This window comes from Gavia stellata, chromosome 6 (genome assembly GCF_030936135.1).
Source record: "Gavia stellata isolate bGavSte3 chromosome 6, bGavSte3.hap2, whole genome shotgun sequence".
NCBI classification, from domain to species: Eukaryota; Metazoa; Chordata; class Aves; order Gaviiformes; family Gaviidae; genus Gavia; species Gavia stellata.
This window is the reverse complement of record NC_082599.1, coordinates 54,717,644-54,734,068: the sequence shown is the minus strand read 5'-3', so window position 1 is coordinate 54,734,068 and position 16,425 is coordinate 54,717,644. Positions and strand designations below refer to the sequence as shown.

Below are 16,425 nucleotides of genomic sequence, written 5' to 3'. Positions count from 1 at the left end.
CAACTGTCAGATGCTGTGATTATTTATAAACTTAAGCTCCCAGCCTCTCCTGTCCTTTCCACATCCACACTTTCCCTTGCTAATAATGCATGAATCATAATCAGAAATCACTCTCCAGTCCATTAACAAACTAAACATAGCACAGACTCGCAGAAGTACACAGATGACTATCATTACACCTGCCTTGATATTAGAGGGATCAGCACTGTAAAAATACCTGCAGTTAGCAAATATTCATGTTGCATTTATTAGCATTTTCATTCCAGCACACGCATTATGAAACAATGTTATTGTGGTAGGAGGAAACTAGCAAGGAAGACTGCTTTACTGCTATATTAATACCTTACATTATAATGCGATAATCCTGTGCTCTACAGAGTCTCAGACAGGTTCATTGAAAAAAAAAAAAGTATATGGCTTTAAAAGGCTGGCAATATGGGTCAAAAATGCCACAGACATTGTAGCAAATCCTTGAATTAACATAAACTCACCATGCTGGTCCCAGTCTATCCAAAAAAATGTTCACCATGGCCAGACCAAGGGCTCTGTGCTGTGCCTGGCTAATTCAACAGCAGGGCACCCTGCTTGGGAGAACCAGTAATCCTCAAGTGTAGCATTAAAGAAGATGAGACCAGGGCTACAGGGACTTCGGTTAAACTGAGCCTAAGAAAAGGATTGTGCCTTCCTGAGCCTCAGAAAGTAAGTTAAGTATTTCCACAAAATCTTAAATATTTCTGCGATGACTTCAGGAGACAATTTTACAGCAAGTCACTCCTAACAGAATTTTCAGATGCCTTTAGGAATAAGAAAGGACTTTCTCCCTTATATGCAGTCCCTAGAAAGCACACCTGAGAAACAGAGGAAAACCAGAATGAGGAGATGGGGAAGTTGGTAACATTATTCACTGTAGCAGCCCTCATTCGACCAGATCAAGGCTGGCACAGTGTTAGTGGAGGCGTGGTATAGATGCGAAAGCCTCAGACATTTTGGGCCAGCGGGTAACACTGTGGGATGTAAACAAGAAGACTGTGTTCGGTTTTTTTCACAACACAATAAAAATTGATTTTAAAAATATCAAATCCACCAGACCGAAAAGATTTCCATCCTACTCAAGTTATGAGAGGAAAAAATCCTCTTAGGAGATTGAAAGAGATGTACTCTATAAACATGCACATCTATTGTTCCCAAGCCCGTCGTTCAAAACTTCTGTCGTCAGTTTATTTTCTCCCACGGGTCTTCTCCAATTCAGTAGATGTCACTTCAGGGACAATCGCAACACAAAGCTGACATTCATTGAAGACGGGCAGGGCTGCATGAACTCTATCGTGGCACTGCAGACGAATCTAAACATCATCCTTACTCGCAAATCTCCATTCAGTTCAGTGAAAGCAGAATTGCCTCTGAGGTGTGGGAATAATAAAGAGAAAATCCTGCTTTCGGCTGCACCTAAGAAGAGGCTTGCAGAGGCACTGGTAGGAAGCCTGCTGAAAACAAAGGGGCCGTGTGGGAGTCAGGGAAAGCAGAATTTGCTTTCCATCACCTAGAAAAGGAGCATCTTTTCTACTGCACAAGTCACACCCACCTTTAGCACTGCCGCTTCTTAATTGCAGTCCCACTAATTTGCAGTTTTCTGGGCATCAATGAGCCATTTCTATTCAGAGGGAAGAGTGGTATCGCTGCTGAGAGCTCAGGTCAGGGCTCAAGCCCATTTTTCTATATTCCATCATATAAGAAAAAAAAAAAAACAACTCAACAAGAAGAGAGAGAACCTGTTCAGTTTCATCACTCCACCCCCACCCCATGAGGGTTTGTTTGTTTGTTTGAACATACAATCAAAAACATATTCCAGGTGTATCCAGATTCAAAAGTACTTCCTGCAAAACCACAAACTCATGACGATCCCCCACTGAAATGTACACCCACAGCTGGACAGGTACCAGATGTTCAGATCTGGATTGGCAGCTCATTAAAGAAAGGGATGGCATCACATTGCGGGCATCCAGACCTTAACTCCTCTAAAGTTCAAGAATATTCGTATCTGGGCATTTCATGCCCTGAGTCCTACATTCCTAAGACAGATTTCAAAATCGTGAATTTCCTGGAGCTCATGGCTGGTAACAGCATAGCAGATGCCAGGAGAGGCCACCAGAGACATCGCAGAAACATTCGCAAGCCCTGTGTGAAGTAATTTGTGTAGCTCTTTGAATACTGTTTCATAACGCCCTTTCTCCAAATCAAAGGGGTTTTTCACATTGTCTGTCTCGGCATATGTCTCCAGCAAGAGCTAAACACAAACAATGTGGTTTTTTGCATTCTGGAACATAGTCTTTAAAACATGATTCCGGGATTTTGTTATACTCGTGCATCTGGTTGTTTGCTGCAGTAATAACTATGAGGAAAGATATCGCTGTTTTTTTGTGCTGGGAGACAACACTTTGCACTTTTACAACCATTCACAGGGCTTTTGTACCAGGAAGAAATTAAAAGGGTGTGAATCAAGGGGCAAAACCCCCACATTTCCTCAATTAGTGAAACCTCCCCAGCAGCAACCTAGTGCTCCCTGACCGACAGCCGCTCGGGCACAGGGCTCAGCCCACTCCCTCCATGGCTTCTGGAACGCCTTTTACCCCTCTTCTTCACCCCTGCTGTCGCTTGGCACTGCGTGGAGTGATCCAAAACGTTTCACAGAGGAAAAACAAGCAAAGGACAAGGGAAAAAAAACAAAAACAGGGGAAATAAATGTTGTCATTGATCAGAGAAGCAGACCGAGGAGGATGGTGATACCACTGGAAAAAAGCCTGCGGGAGGATGGCAAGGCTTGCCAGGTCCCCGCCGGCTGCCTGACGGGGTGTCCAGCCCCCCGGCACCCTCGGCCTGGCTGTGCGTGTGGGGGGACCTGGGTGGCAGGTCTCACGAGATGGGCGGGCGAGGGCCTGGGGGTGCCAGCCCTCCGCAGCCATCGTTCACATGTGTCGGGAAGCAGCGAACAACCTGACCCTGAGGAGTGCCTGCTCACCCGCCGCCTTGGGCTGCAGCCCCAATGGCCACCCCAAGCTAGCTGGTGGCCGCGCAAACCTGCCCAGCAGCCCGAGGTCTCCAGAGAATTGGAGGGCTTGTTAGGCAGCGCTTCGGGGTTGGCGGAAGCGTGGTTGGCAGAGAGCAAGCGAGGGCTGCGCTCTGCAGCTACCTGGCCAGGCTAGCTAGGGGCAACCACCCCGACAGAGCTTCCTACCGGGGAAGCTGCTGCCCGGGTGGAGGGCTGCAAAGACCCCACTGCCTCTCCTGGGCCTCCACCTGCCCCAGGTGTGCTCCAGTGGAGTCACTCAGGCAGTGGATGGAGGAGCCGTGGGAAGAAGTCAGCAGGCTGTGCTGTATTTGGGAGGGGGAACAAGAAATGGAGTATTACTCAAGACTTTGCAAGAAGAAACACTAGGGCCCCGTGGCCCTAGGTTCAACAAGGCCAAGTGCCGGGTCCTGCACTTCGGCCACAACAACCCCATGCAACGCTACAGGCTTGGGGAAGAGCGGCTGAAAAGCTGCCCCGCAGAAAAGGACCTGGGGGTGTTGGTTGACAGCCGGCTGAAGATGAGCCAGCAGTGTGCCCAGGTGGCCAAGAAGGCCAACGGCATCCTGGCTTGTGTCAGAAATAGTGTGGCCAGCAGGAGTAGGGAGGTGATCGTGCCCCTGTACTCGGCGCTGGTGAGGCCGCACCTCGAACACAGTGTTCAGTTTTGGGCCCCTCACTACAAGAAGGACACTGAGGTGCTGGAGTGTGTCCAGAGAAGGGCAACGAAGCTGGTGAGGGGTCTGGAGCACAAGTCTGATGAGGAGCGGCTGAGGGAGCTGGGGTTGTTCAGTCTGGAGAAGAGGAGGCTGAGGGGAGACCTCATCTCTCTCTACAACCACCTGAAAGGAGGTTGCAGAGAAGTGGCTGTTGGCCTCTTTTCCCAAGTGACGAGTGACAGGACAAGAGGAAATGGCCTCAAGTTGCACCAGGGGAGGTTTAGACTGGATATTAGGAAAAACTTCTTCACTGAGAGAGTGATGAGACACTGGAATAAACTGCCCAGGGAAGTGGTGGAGTCACCATCCCTGAAGGTGTTCAAGGAACATGTGGACGAGGCATTGTGGGACATGGTTTAGTGGGCATGGTGGGATTTGTTGGTTGATGGTTGGACTTGATGATCTTACAGGTCTTTTCCAACCTCAGTGATTCTGTGGCGCTGACCTCCCAGGACTGCTCTGGGATGTCACAGAGAGGCTGCCACAACTAGTTAAAAGCACAGACTGCTGTCCCCTGCTCCTTTTCCACGTGGGTGCCATGACCTGGGCAAGATCAAGCAGGACTTCAGAGCCTTGGGGGCGCAAGTGAAAGGGACAAGTGATCTTCTTCTCTCTCTTGCCAGCCAGAGACAGGGGTGCAGACTGAGAGGTCTTCAGATACACGAGCAGTAAGGAGAAGGACAAGGAAGACATAGCCCCATTGCTAAACAGGGCAGGGAAACTAATGCTAATAAAGCTGACAAGGCAGACGATGTCAATACCGTCTTCACCTCTGTCTTTACCAACGTAGGTAGACCCCAGATCACAGGATCAAAGTAGCTGCAACACCACACGTGTGGACCCACCAGTAGTGGAGGAAAGGCTGGTCTGCAGCCTCTTGCAAGGGCTCAACCTGCATGGCCCGGAGGGAATCCACCCCAGGGTGGTAAGAGATGTGGCAGACATTGTTGCAAGGCCACCATCTATAGTATTTGAAAAATTGTGGCAATCAGGGGATATCCCTGATGACGGGAAGAGGGAAAATGTCATACTAATCTACAAGAAGGGCCCAAAAGAGGACCGAGGAAACTACAGCCCCATTAGTTTTAATTCACTCCCTGGTAAAGTGGTGGATCAAGTCCTCCTAGAAACTATTACAAACGAAGTGAAACAGGTGATTGGGAAAAGCCAGCACAGGTTAGCCGAAGGCAAATCGTGCCAAACTAATGTGACCACCTTCTACAACAAAATAACATTTTGTGTGACATGGTGAGAGCAGCACGTATTGTTTACCTGCAGTTCAGGAAAGTGTTCAACGCTGTTTCCCACAGCCTTCTCCTGGCCAAACTGGCAAAATACAGACTGCATGGGTGGTCTGCAGGATGGGTAGGTGCATTGGGTTGGTGCGACAAGGTTTTGGTAGCAGGGGGCGGCTACAAGGGTGGCTTCTGTGAGAAGGTGCCAGAAGCTTCCCCTATGTCTGATAGAGCCAATGCCAGCCGGCTCCAGGACGGACCTGCTGCTGGCCAAGGCCGAGCCCATCAGCGACGGTGGCAGCACCTCTGGGATAACAGATTTAAGAAAGGGGAAAAACAACTATGCAATGGCAGCCAGAGAAGAGAGGAGTGAGAATATGTGAGAGGAACAACTCTGCAAACCCCAAGGTCAGTGAAGAAGGAGGGGAGGAGGTGCTCCAGGCGCAGAGCAGAGATTCCCCCACAGCCCGTGGTGAAGACCATGGTGAGGCAGGCTGTGCCCTGCAGCACATGGAGGTCCACAGCGGAGCAGATATCCACCTGCAGCCCATGAAGGACCCCACACTGGAGCAGGTGGATGCCCGAAGGAGACTGTGACTCCACAGGAAGCCCGTGCTGGAGCGGGCTCCTGGCAGGACCTGCAGACCGGCGGAGAGAGGATCCCACACTGGAGCAGGTTTGCTGTCAGGACTTGTGACCCCTTGGGGGACCCACACTGGAGCAGTCTGTTCCTGAAGGACTGCACCCCGTGGAAGGAACCCACGCTGGAGCAGGGGAAGAGTGTGAGAAGCCCTCCTCCTGGGGAGGAAGGAGCAGCAGAGACTTGTGATGAACTGACCACAACCCCCATTCCCCGTCCCACTGTGCTGCTCAAGGGGAGGAGGTAGAGGAAATCGGCAGTCAAGTTGAGCCCGGGAAGAAGGGAGGTGTGGGGGGGAAGGTGTTTTTTAATATTTGGTTTTATTTCCCATTATCTTACTCTGATTTTGATTGGTAATAAATTAACTAACTTCCCCAAGTTGAGTCTGTTTTGCCTGTGACGGTAACGGTGAGTGATTCCCCTGCCCTCATCTCAACCCACGAGCCTTTCATTGTATTTTCTCTCCCCTGTCCAGATGAGGAAGGGGAGTGATAGAGTGGCTTTAGTGGGCACCTGGCATCCAGCCAGGGTCAACCCACCAAGGTAGGAAATTGGCTCACAGGCTATACTCAGAGGGTGGTGATCAATGGTTTTTACTCAGGCTGGCAGCTGTCACAAGTCCCCTGGGCATCAAAACTGAGAGCCACTCTGTTCAACATCTTCATAAATGATCTGTACAATGAGATTGCAAGCACCCGCACCAAGTTTGCTGCTGACACTAAACTGGGTAGCGAGGTGGACACAATAGAAGGAAGAGCCATCTTACAGAGAGACCTGGACAGGCTGGAAAAGTGGGCTAGCAAGAACTGTATGAAGTTTAACAGAGACATGTGCAAAGTCCCGCACCTGGGACATCATAACCAAATGGCCCAGCACAGGCTAGGATTGGTGTGGCTGGGGAGCAGCCTTGCCGAAAGGGACCTGGGGGTCCTGGTGGACAAGCTGAACACGAGTGAGCAGTGCACTGCTGCAGCAGCGACAGCAAATCTGATCCTGGGCTGCATCTGCAGGGACATTACTAGCAGAGATAGGAACACAATCATCCCACTCAGCACTTACCAGGCTGCACCTGGAGTACCATGCCCAGCTCTGGCCCCCACAACTCAAAAATATGTGGACAGACTGGAGAGGGGCCAAAGGAGGGCCATGAAGATGATCAAAGGGCTGGAGAACCTGCTGTATGAGGAAATAGTGAAGGAGTTAGTTCTTTTCTCCCTGGAGAAGAGGAGGCTCAGGGGAGACCTCATCGCAGTATTCTAGTACTTAAAGGGCAGCTACAAAGAGGATAGAGGCTCTCTCTTCACAAGGAGCTACACGAGGCAGACAAGGGACAATAGGTACAAGTTGCACAAGGAGAGGTTTCATCTCAATATTAGAAATATTTTTACAGTAAGAACAATCAATCACTGGAACAACCTCCCCAGGGACGTGGTAGAGTCCCCATCACTGGACGTTTTCAAGATGTGACTGGATAAGGTGCTAGATAATCTCATCTAGGCTTCCCTTTCCACAAAAGGTTGGAACAAATGATTTTCCAAGGTCTCTTCCAGCCTAGGCTGGGAAAAAAAAAAATATAAAAACCACTATGCCTGCAGTAACAACCTCACTGTACCCACAGCACAGCCCAGGAAGTGGCAGGCCTTTCCCCCCACCTAACCCTCTGTGTTTTCTAAGGTCACATTCTTCCCAAGAAAACAGTTAAGGGGAGGACAAGAATAACAACCATTTTTCAGGTCTGTAAAAGAAGGCTTGATTTCTAATCTCTGAGGCTTTTCTGAAGAAACCTATTTGTGGCATAAGCAGTATTCCTGGATTCAGGCCAGGATGTAGGCACAATAATTCAGAAGGAAATCTAACGTCTTAAAACTTGACACCCTTAGAAACTTTCAAAGAGCAATTCCAAACTGTCCATATCAAGGTTTCTTGAACTATCATCAGTTTCAGCTGCAGATATAATCAGCCACGGTAGGACTCAGTCTCCCAGACTAGAACTGCAGATATAACTGATTATTATCTGAATACACGAACTTGCAGTGTCCTTTCAGTCTAAAATGAGAAGTTTCTAATGTACTCAGCTTTAATAAAGTACATTTTGAAACACATCTTAAGATGCAGAAGTTTCAGCGGAGCTGAATAAGAAAAGCTGAAAAACTTACAATCTGCACAGCAGAAGCAAATAATTTTTTCTTTCTTTACATATCTTGTGAAAGAATCAAGTGATACAACCTTATTGGGTAATCATTGCGTATTTTGTAGCTATTCGTTTTAGGTGGAAACCGCACAAATCCGCCCTTATTGAAATTTGATGTGACAGTGTAATGTAATATCACAAGAAAATCTAGTCTCAGATTTCTAAATATAATCAGTCTGTTCCTTCAATATAAAAAGTCACATGAGCTAGTTCCAGATGGTGACATTTGTACAAGCAAAGTCATTAGAAATCATGAACCTCAGTGAAGCATGCTGCAACCTGGATTTAGGTTGGTCTGTGCATGTATATGAACACTAACGTACATATTGAACAGGTTTAGCTTAGAATCAAAATAGCTAAAAACCCCACAGTATTAGCCTTTAGAGTGCTTTTGTGCCTTTCAGAAAGCACCATTTAATCGTAGTTTAAAAAACCCTACTGTAAGAAATACATTTATAAAACTAGCAAGCTTTCAGAAGGCTCTGTTAGTTTGGGTAGAACAGGGTGATAACGTAACTAGACGATATCTTCCACCCTGAAGCTAGCTGGGGTCCATCCACTTCAGAGCCAGCTTGAGTAAGCGTGCGTGCAACTTTATAGACGTTCACTGAGGTAAGTCCAACTGGCCACCCATGGAAGGTGCCTGTACTTCTAGTCCTCTCCAAAGCTCCCAGCCTGCCACTAGTCTGCAGCATCCATAGCCAGCATTCCAGCGCATACCACATTATATGCCTTTGGCACGTAAAGCGTTTCTGTTTGCAATGCAGCAAGCTGTGCTACAGTCCCAGAAGCAACCCCACTGCACAAATCCATTCTTCCTCAAATTCCACTAGCATCTCCACATTCACTGGTGAAGAACAAAAAGTTTCTGGGCCTTTGTTTGAGGAAGCACTTTCAAACTTCCCAGGCATTCACCTTTCTGAGGTTTTAAAACGTGGAAGCAATTGCAGTGGTTTCCCTCCTTTCCACTTTGTTTCCTCTGCAAGGAGGATCCAGACTGCATAGCTTCGCTTCGTTTAATGTTCTAAATGCTGATGCATACTAGAGGTGAAGTTGTAGAGAATATAAAACTCACTCAGTGTTGTGAGGCAAGAAAAGTACCCTGAAAGGGTAAAGGCCAGGAAGTTTCACATGATGTAGTTTATATTTCAAAATATTTCAGAACATATGCTACTGGATTTTGCACTTGCCCTCTTCAGCTTTCAGACTCAGGCTCTGAACACTCCTGAATAGAAAAAGGAGTTTAAGGGCTTAAACACGTTAAGAAAAAAAACGACGTCACATTGACTAAAACTTCCACCAACTCACAATATGTTTTGAGCTAGCAATCCAGAAGTCAGAGACATTAACCTCTGAGCAAACTTAGAGTATTGCAGAAAAGGGCAGAAATTTGTTACGCACGTCATCGTCGTGACCAAGTTGTGCAACTGAACTCTGGGTCAAACAGAAACATCGTAGAGGACAATGACCAAACCTGGAATGACATTTTCACTGTTTTGAACATATCTGCTTCCATTTGGGAAAGCATACTGGAAAATAAAGCTTTAGAGACACAATGTCTGAACTTAGGTGTCAAAAACAGAACTTCTGATAGGATTTATAACCTACGCTTTTGCAAACAGGAAAATATTTTTTTTATTCTTCCTAGAAGAAAATCAGCTGTATTTGCAAGGCTAAAAACTACAATTTGAAGTAGCTCCATATGCAGCAGAGTAATATCATCCATGTTTGTCATCCCAATTGCTAAACTTCCTTTCAGTAAGTCCACTAACAAATGGCTTGCTCTGCAAATAGCAGGTGATCATTGCAATAAATCTAAATACTAACTGTTTCATCTATGAGTACATGGAAGAAGAGGGACATCAAGCCCACACAGATTAGTTGGATTATTTTTAATGATTTCACAGGAAGCGGGTCCAGACTCCCCACCACACTCTAAAAATCATTAAAAGAATGACAAATGTCCTTGGTTTCCAGATGATGCCTTAATGAAAACAAAGCAAAATCAAAACACGCTTTCTTGTTACAGCACCATTTGCTCCCTAAATTATACTTTGTAATTGGAAGAATGATATTTAAACTTCACCCTTAGCAAAGTTACTAAAAGATGCCAACTACTGACCAAGGAAGTTTCACAATGCCGTCAAAACAAGCAAGCATCACACAACTGGATTCCTGCTTTCACCAACACTTTAACATTGTGACCAAAAGAAGCAGTCCTATCCTTTCATCTTCTGTTTATTTCCAAACCTGCACCAAGCTCTTCCTGACACTGGGAGAAAAGACAAGACACTGATTTTACCCTGGGTCAAGTCCTAGCTCTGGTGCTCTGCCCAGATGCAGCACCATCTGCAGTGGCTGAAGGTGATGACGATGCAGAAAAACATAGTTAGTTGGAGGGAGATGGCAGAACTACTTCTTTCAATGGTACCAGTGGCTTGAAACACCTTGAACTGCTCAGAAAACTTTGGTCTGAATGACTGACTTCTACTAGTAGGGAGGGAAAAAAAAGGAATACACATAGTAAAAACATCCACTGTCACATTTCAAATGATCTCACTGCCAAATATTCCTGTTACTGCAACAGGTAAATGAGAAAAATGAGAGAGAAGATTTTAACTCTTTTTTTTTTTTTTCAAAAAAAGCACCATTGCTGATTCTTTTGAACCATGTGAAATCTCTCCCGATGTCCCATGAAGCACTTAGTTTGTAGATAATAAATATGCAATTTTTATTGCTTTTCTGATATTTTAACTATCTTATACAGATTTTATTTCCATTCAAATACTGTATGACACTTCTTGTACTCTTGGCATCCAAAACTCTTTGACAACCCCCCCGCCCAAAACCATAAAAAACCTTGCTCAAAACAATCCCTTTACAAGGATGAAAAAAAAAGAAAAAAAGAAAAAAACTGTTGGCTTGTTTGTTGGTTTTTTTTAATATATCCTTGAGAAACAAAAGCAGGATATACAACCATGTGTTGTCTTGACAACAGGAAAGAAGTCTATCAGTAAGTACCTTTCTGTTAGAAGGCTGGAACTTGTAGAGTGCTGGGAAGTGAAACAAATTGTGGAGTCCTTCCACAAAAAAGTAGATAATCAGTACTTCTCAGTGCAACATCAGTGTCTCACTATCCTTACTATCAGAAGTGTTTAACCCACTCCTTTTCTCCAGTTCAATTACTTTTCCCTTCTTTTCAAATGACTTATGTGCTTGAAAACTGTTACATGCGTGTCCCTTATTTTATCTTTTCCAGACTATATAATCACTCATTCTACCTTTTTTTTTCTAAAAGTGTATTTTCTAGACCTCTAGATTGCAAAAGCACCTGGGGATTGAGGGGGGCATCTCTTCAGATCTAGGTATCGACAAGTGCGATACAGTCATCCAGGCTCCCTTCATAATCAATAGAAAGAAAATGGCACTTCTAGGGCATGACATGATTCAGTTCAGCTGCAGATTGATGTCTAAAATAGGTCAGATGAACAAAACCCTACAAGACTCTATTTCTCTACATTGATTATAAAGGAAGCCAACATGATTACCTCAGATGAGGATGCCTTAAATTAGGTGAAAGCCTGCCCTGACCTGGTTTTATGTGCTACTTGTCCAGATTGTGTTTGAGGCTCTCTCCTTGAAAATAATTGGGCTGTGTAAAAACCACCAGTAATATCATGTGAGGTTATACCTACAGCATAGGAGCTGCTTGACCTCACAAATGTCTAATCCGCTGGAAAAGAAGTTCTTCTTGGAAAGGTTTTCAAGCAGACTCATTAGGAAGTTACCATGGAAACATATTTTTTTTTTTCCATTGGTAAAGCACAGTTTGACAATAAGCTCTTGTGGGTGTGACCCTTTGGATTTGACTTTTGTAATACTAGTAAATGAGGCCTCCTGCGAATTCCTCACAGGCACCTTTATTCCCCTGCTGAACACCAAAAAAAAGGAAAGAATGTATGCTGCTGTTCCACACAGGGATGAAATAGAACGATCTTTTAAAAAAAAAAACTCAAAAAGAAAATCATTGAGCTGTGCACGGCTAAAGGAATGCCAGACCAGAAGTTCAGCCTCCGATACGGGTGAGGTTTGTGTTTTCCTGTTCACCAAAGGAACTGGTTTTAAAAATAACTGAATCCATAACCCTCACAGAGCAACAAACCATCTCACCCACATGTACCTGCCAGCTCTGATGCAACAGCTCGGTCATAAAACTGTGCGATGTGGCAAATCAAAGGATTCTCTAGCATGGGGGAAATGCAGTAGCTCCAGAGCACTTTATCCAGGTACTTAAATTGATGGTGATACAATGACATGCTTGCTCAGCCAAACAGGCTCTTCTGCTACCTGGAAATACAAGATTGATGCAGCCATTACTCTACATCAGTACTAAGATACAAAAGCAGGTAATGCTTGAGGAGGCACAAGTCCTACTTTTAAAGATCACTGAGATGTAAGTCCTTAAGTGCTTGTGTCACACCTGAAAGCAGAGCCTCGGCTCCCACATCATTAGGAGCTTTTGCAAATGTCGTCCATTATGAAGACAGAGAGGCACTTTTCTGATGGCCATCAAGAACAGCACACCTCTTTATGATCTTGGTGCAGTCAGGCTGTAAACAAGTTGTTCCTGAAGAATTAAGAGAGCTAGAGCCTCCGTATCCATAGCAAAGGTATCTTAGGCTACTGTAGTAGTAACAGGAACATTCAAAGGAAATAAAAAAAAAAAAAACCACAATACTTTGCATTTGCCTTTCACTCCTCATTGCCCCGGATTGTTTTCAACTGCCCTGTAATAAACCCCTGTACTGATACTGCCCAATATGTGCTACAAGACAGAACAAAAGAGGTCATGAAGTATTAGATTGATTTCCTCAACAGCAATTATAGCCCAGCCACACACGCCTTCTGTCCGGCAGCCCCGTTTCCAATGCGTAACCCAATGCCGTGGTAGGTTTCGTGGCTGGAGAGGAGCTACAGCACTGGAGCACAGCCTAAAAATACATTTTCCAGCTGGGATACTTGGAGTGAGGTGGGCTAGTACACTGTGCAGCGCCACGATTTCTCTCTTGTGCTTCCTGGTCCTGGCTATTCCCGGGCACACAAAAGAGGGGAGATGTCACAGCAGTGTCATGCCCAAGCGCAAGGCCTGGCCTCGCTGATGGGTGAGAGAAGGCCAGCTGTGCTTCAAGACGAGCCAGCAACTTGCCTTAGCAGTGAAGGCAGCTAACGGTATCCTGTGCTTCATTAGGGGTGTTGCCAGCAGGTTGAGGGAGGAGATCCTTCCCCTCTGTGCAGCACTGGTCAGGCCACAGCTGGAGCGCTGGGTCCAGTTCTGGGCTCCCCAGTACAAGAGACATGGACATGCTGGAAAGAGTCCAGCAAAAGCCAACAAGGATGATTAAGGGACTGGAGCACCTCATATACAAGGAAAGGCTGAGAGAGCTAGGACGGTGCAGCCTGGAGAAGAGAAGGCTCAGGGGGATCTCATCAATGTGTAGAAATACCTGAAGGGAGGGTGCAAAGAGGACCAAGCCTGACTCTTTTCAGTGGTGCCCAGTGCCAGGACCAGAGGCAATATGCACACACTGAAACATCTGAACATTAGGAAACACTTTTTTCACTGTGAGGGTGATCGAGCACTGGCACAGGTTGCTCAGGGAGGTGGTAGAGCCTCCATCCTTGAAATATTCAAAAGCCATGTGGACATGGACCTAGGCAATCCTGGGTCTAGGTGGCCATGCTTGAGCAGGGGGATTGGACAGGATGACCTCCAGCGGTCCCTTCCAACCTCAACCACTCTGTGATTCTGTGTGCTTTCACCTTTTGACACATCTGTCAGCTGCACTGAGCAGACAGGCCTCCCTGGGAGCTTTTATGATCTTCCTCTACACTGTTTCTTCTAGATATATTAGGTGGTTAGGACCTAATTTTGGGACATACATCATCTTTCATCCTCACGCTATGCAAAGATTGCAATACTCCACAGACTGGACTGCTTTCTCTGGCAGTTCATAAAGCCAAACATTTCAGGCTAGTCTGTTTACTAACAAAGATGCTATGCAATAAGGAAAATAGCTGTCACAGCTGAAAATTTTTTATTCCTTTAGCCAGATATAATTAAAGATGGATTCACTAAAATCATTCTGTGGCACAATGAACATAGTGGATAAATGCTGAGCTGCTATTCCTATTAATTAGAGCTATTTTTCCTGTTTAAAAAGTGACACTTATTAGCTTGGACCACATATAAAAGACTTTTGGGTACTGGGAAGCATGGCTGAGACAGTTAACTGTAGGTCAAACCAGCATTTCCAGCAGCAAGCTCTGCCCACATTTTCTCTCACTGGGTCTGTTCCGACAGCCAAATAGAAAAGAGGACCCATTGCCTCTGATTTCAGTTGAGTTTGTATCAGGCAAAGCAAGACATGACTGGGAAAGGAAATAGGCATTTCTGATTTTTCTTTCTCAAGAGATGAACTCACTATTTTCTGTTTTGCATCTTTTCCTTTCCAGCATCCCATTTTAATTTTTAAGCTGTATGCACCCCTGGGATCATCACTCTGTCCGGTCAGGTTTCCATCAGATATCTTCGTAGGCATGGACAGGTCATACTCAGCAGAGAATAGAAACATGCTGTGGGCTCTGGCTTGGTTACCAGCTCCTAGGAGAGTTCACTATAAAGGAGCTCCAAAGCATGCAGTCTCTGGAAGCTCCATTCACAAAATATTTGGTTTTACAAGGCAACAATCCCATTGTTTTCAATAGGGACCAATTATACACCATTTCCTTCGCCCTTCTATTTCAGTCTGCATTCCCAGGGGGATCCAGGTTTAGTCCTCTGGCTATGAGTGGGACTCCTGAGGAAGTTCCTCTGACGCCTGCTCTCCTTCCCCCCCTGCCAGGCAGGGACCTCAGGCATCATCCAAGCCCAGAGGTGACCCAGAGCACACCTAGATAGCGCTCGAGGAAGCGCATGCCAGGAAGCCCACACCTTGTTCCACCTTTCCCTTGGAGGAGACTTGCATCTACTTACTAACATGTAATTTGCCCCATTCCTCTTTTCCTACACGTCACTTATAATGTTTCCCTATGAAATCCATAGGGATTTGGCCAAGGGGCCGAAAGAGTGTAGCAAGGAAGGCAACAAAGTGTAAACAATGCCTTTTCAAGTAACCCTCTCTTCTGTTTGGAGCTTCCTCAAATCCCAGGTCCTCACTGCCTTATACCTTTGGTCATTTATACCTCTGCTAAATTTGTGTACAATTGCTACATAGTTCCTTTACCTCCCCCTGCTTCCATAAATTCACACAAGTACACACGTGCATACTTAAAATGAGGCCTTGGAAATTCCTTCCTTTCCCCAAAACAACAGCACTTCAGCTGCATGCTGACAGAAAGACAAGCAGAGGCAGACAGACCTGCTAGCTCTTTAATCACAGGAATCCTGGACAGATGACCACTGCACATGGCACATAGCAGAGTGGATTCACAGCACAAGTACATCAGTGGTAGTTCTGGCTGGAAATGCCCTGCACTTTACTGCTTTTTCATCTACCAACACTGGCAGGTTTGCACAGACAGCAAGCCATGAAAGATTCATCCTTGGTTGCACATCCTGCATGTGAGAGAAGGAGCATTACATCCTCTTTTTTGAAAAGACTTCACCATAATGCTTCCCCTTAACTGTTGGGCAGCTCAGTTTTAATCATCAGAGAAGCCTCCCTTCTCCCTCTTCTGTGCACTGTCTCAGGAACAGGAGGCTGAAGGTGAACAGCGGACCACTCAGGCCGCCCTGGTGCCATGCAGCTATTGTCACTTCTCCTTTGTCACAGCCTTCTTGCTACTTGTAGGGAAGAGAGATACACCGCACAAACTTTGCCCATTGCCCATGATAGCTTCAAAAGACTCTGTAAGAGAAGCTTCAATCTAAAGAAGGTGATGCCAGCTTTTCCTTCTACATGCAATATAAATGCATTTCTGTCTGTGCAAATCCAAGCCTCAATCCAACTGAAAATAGCAGAACTTTTTGCCAATCTTTTCAATGGGAGAATAAAATCCTTTCATGATATGCAAAAAAATAAGAAAGAAAGTTGAAAATGAAAGAAAAAATATTTTAAAAGTATGATTTTCTTTTTTGCCTTATCTTAATGTGGAGAAACTTTTCATTCACATATAGAATTACTGAACAACTTTGGTTGGGACCAACCTCCAGAGGTGAGGAGGTCCAGTCCTTGCTCAAAGTAAGGCTAACTTAAAGCATATTGCTTGTGAATTACAGGATGAAAATAAATATTTTAATTTCTCTTTCAGTTATAACCCTGTGCAGAATGGCTCCAAAAATATTGCAAAAGTGGTTCACCAGTAGCAATGCTCTGAGTTTCTGGCTTCCTTCGTTCATGGTCAATTTGCAGATGTTGGTGAGACGCCACAAGACTCCCCACGTACTTGGGCACCAGTGCATGCACACTCCTTCCCCCCCCAGATATAAAGGACATTTAGACCTATTTCAGGACTCTATTCTGAGTGGCCAGGTAAGAAATACTGCCCTGCAGTGATAAAGTTCCCTGCAGTGATAA

General features: G+C 45.6%; 1 protein-coding gene across 1 annotated transcript in view; it reads right to left on the bottom strand.

Moving 5' to 3' along the window:
* The window catches only part of PDE1C (phosphodiesterase 1C), a 315,948-nt gene that overhangs the window by 284,750 nt on the left and 14,773 nt on the right, over positions 1–16,425 (bottom strand). The gene's annotated exons all lie outside the window — the stretch shown is intronic.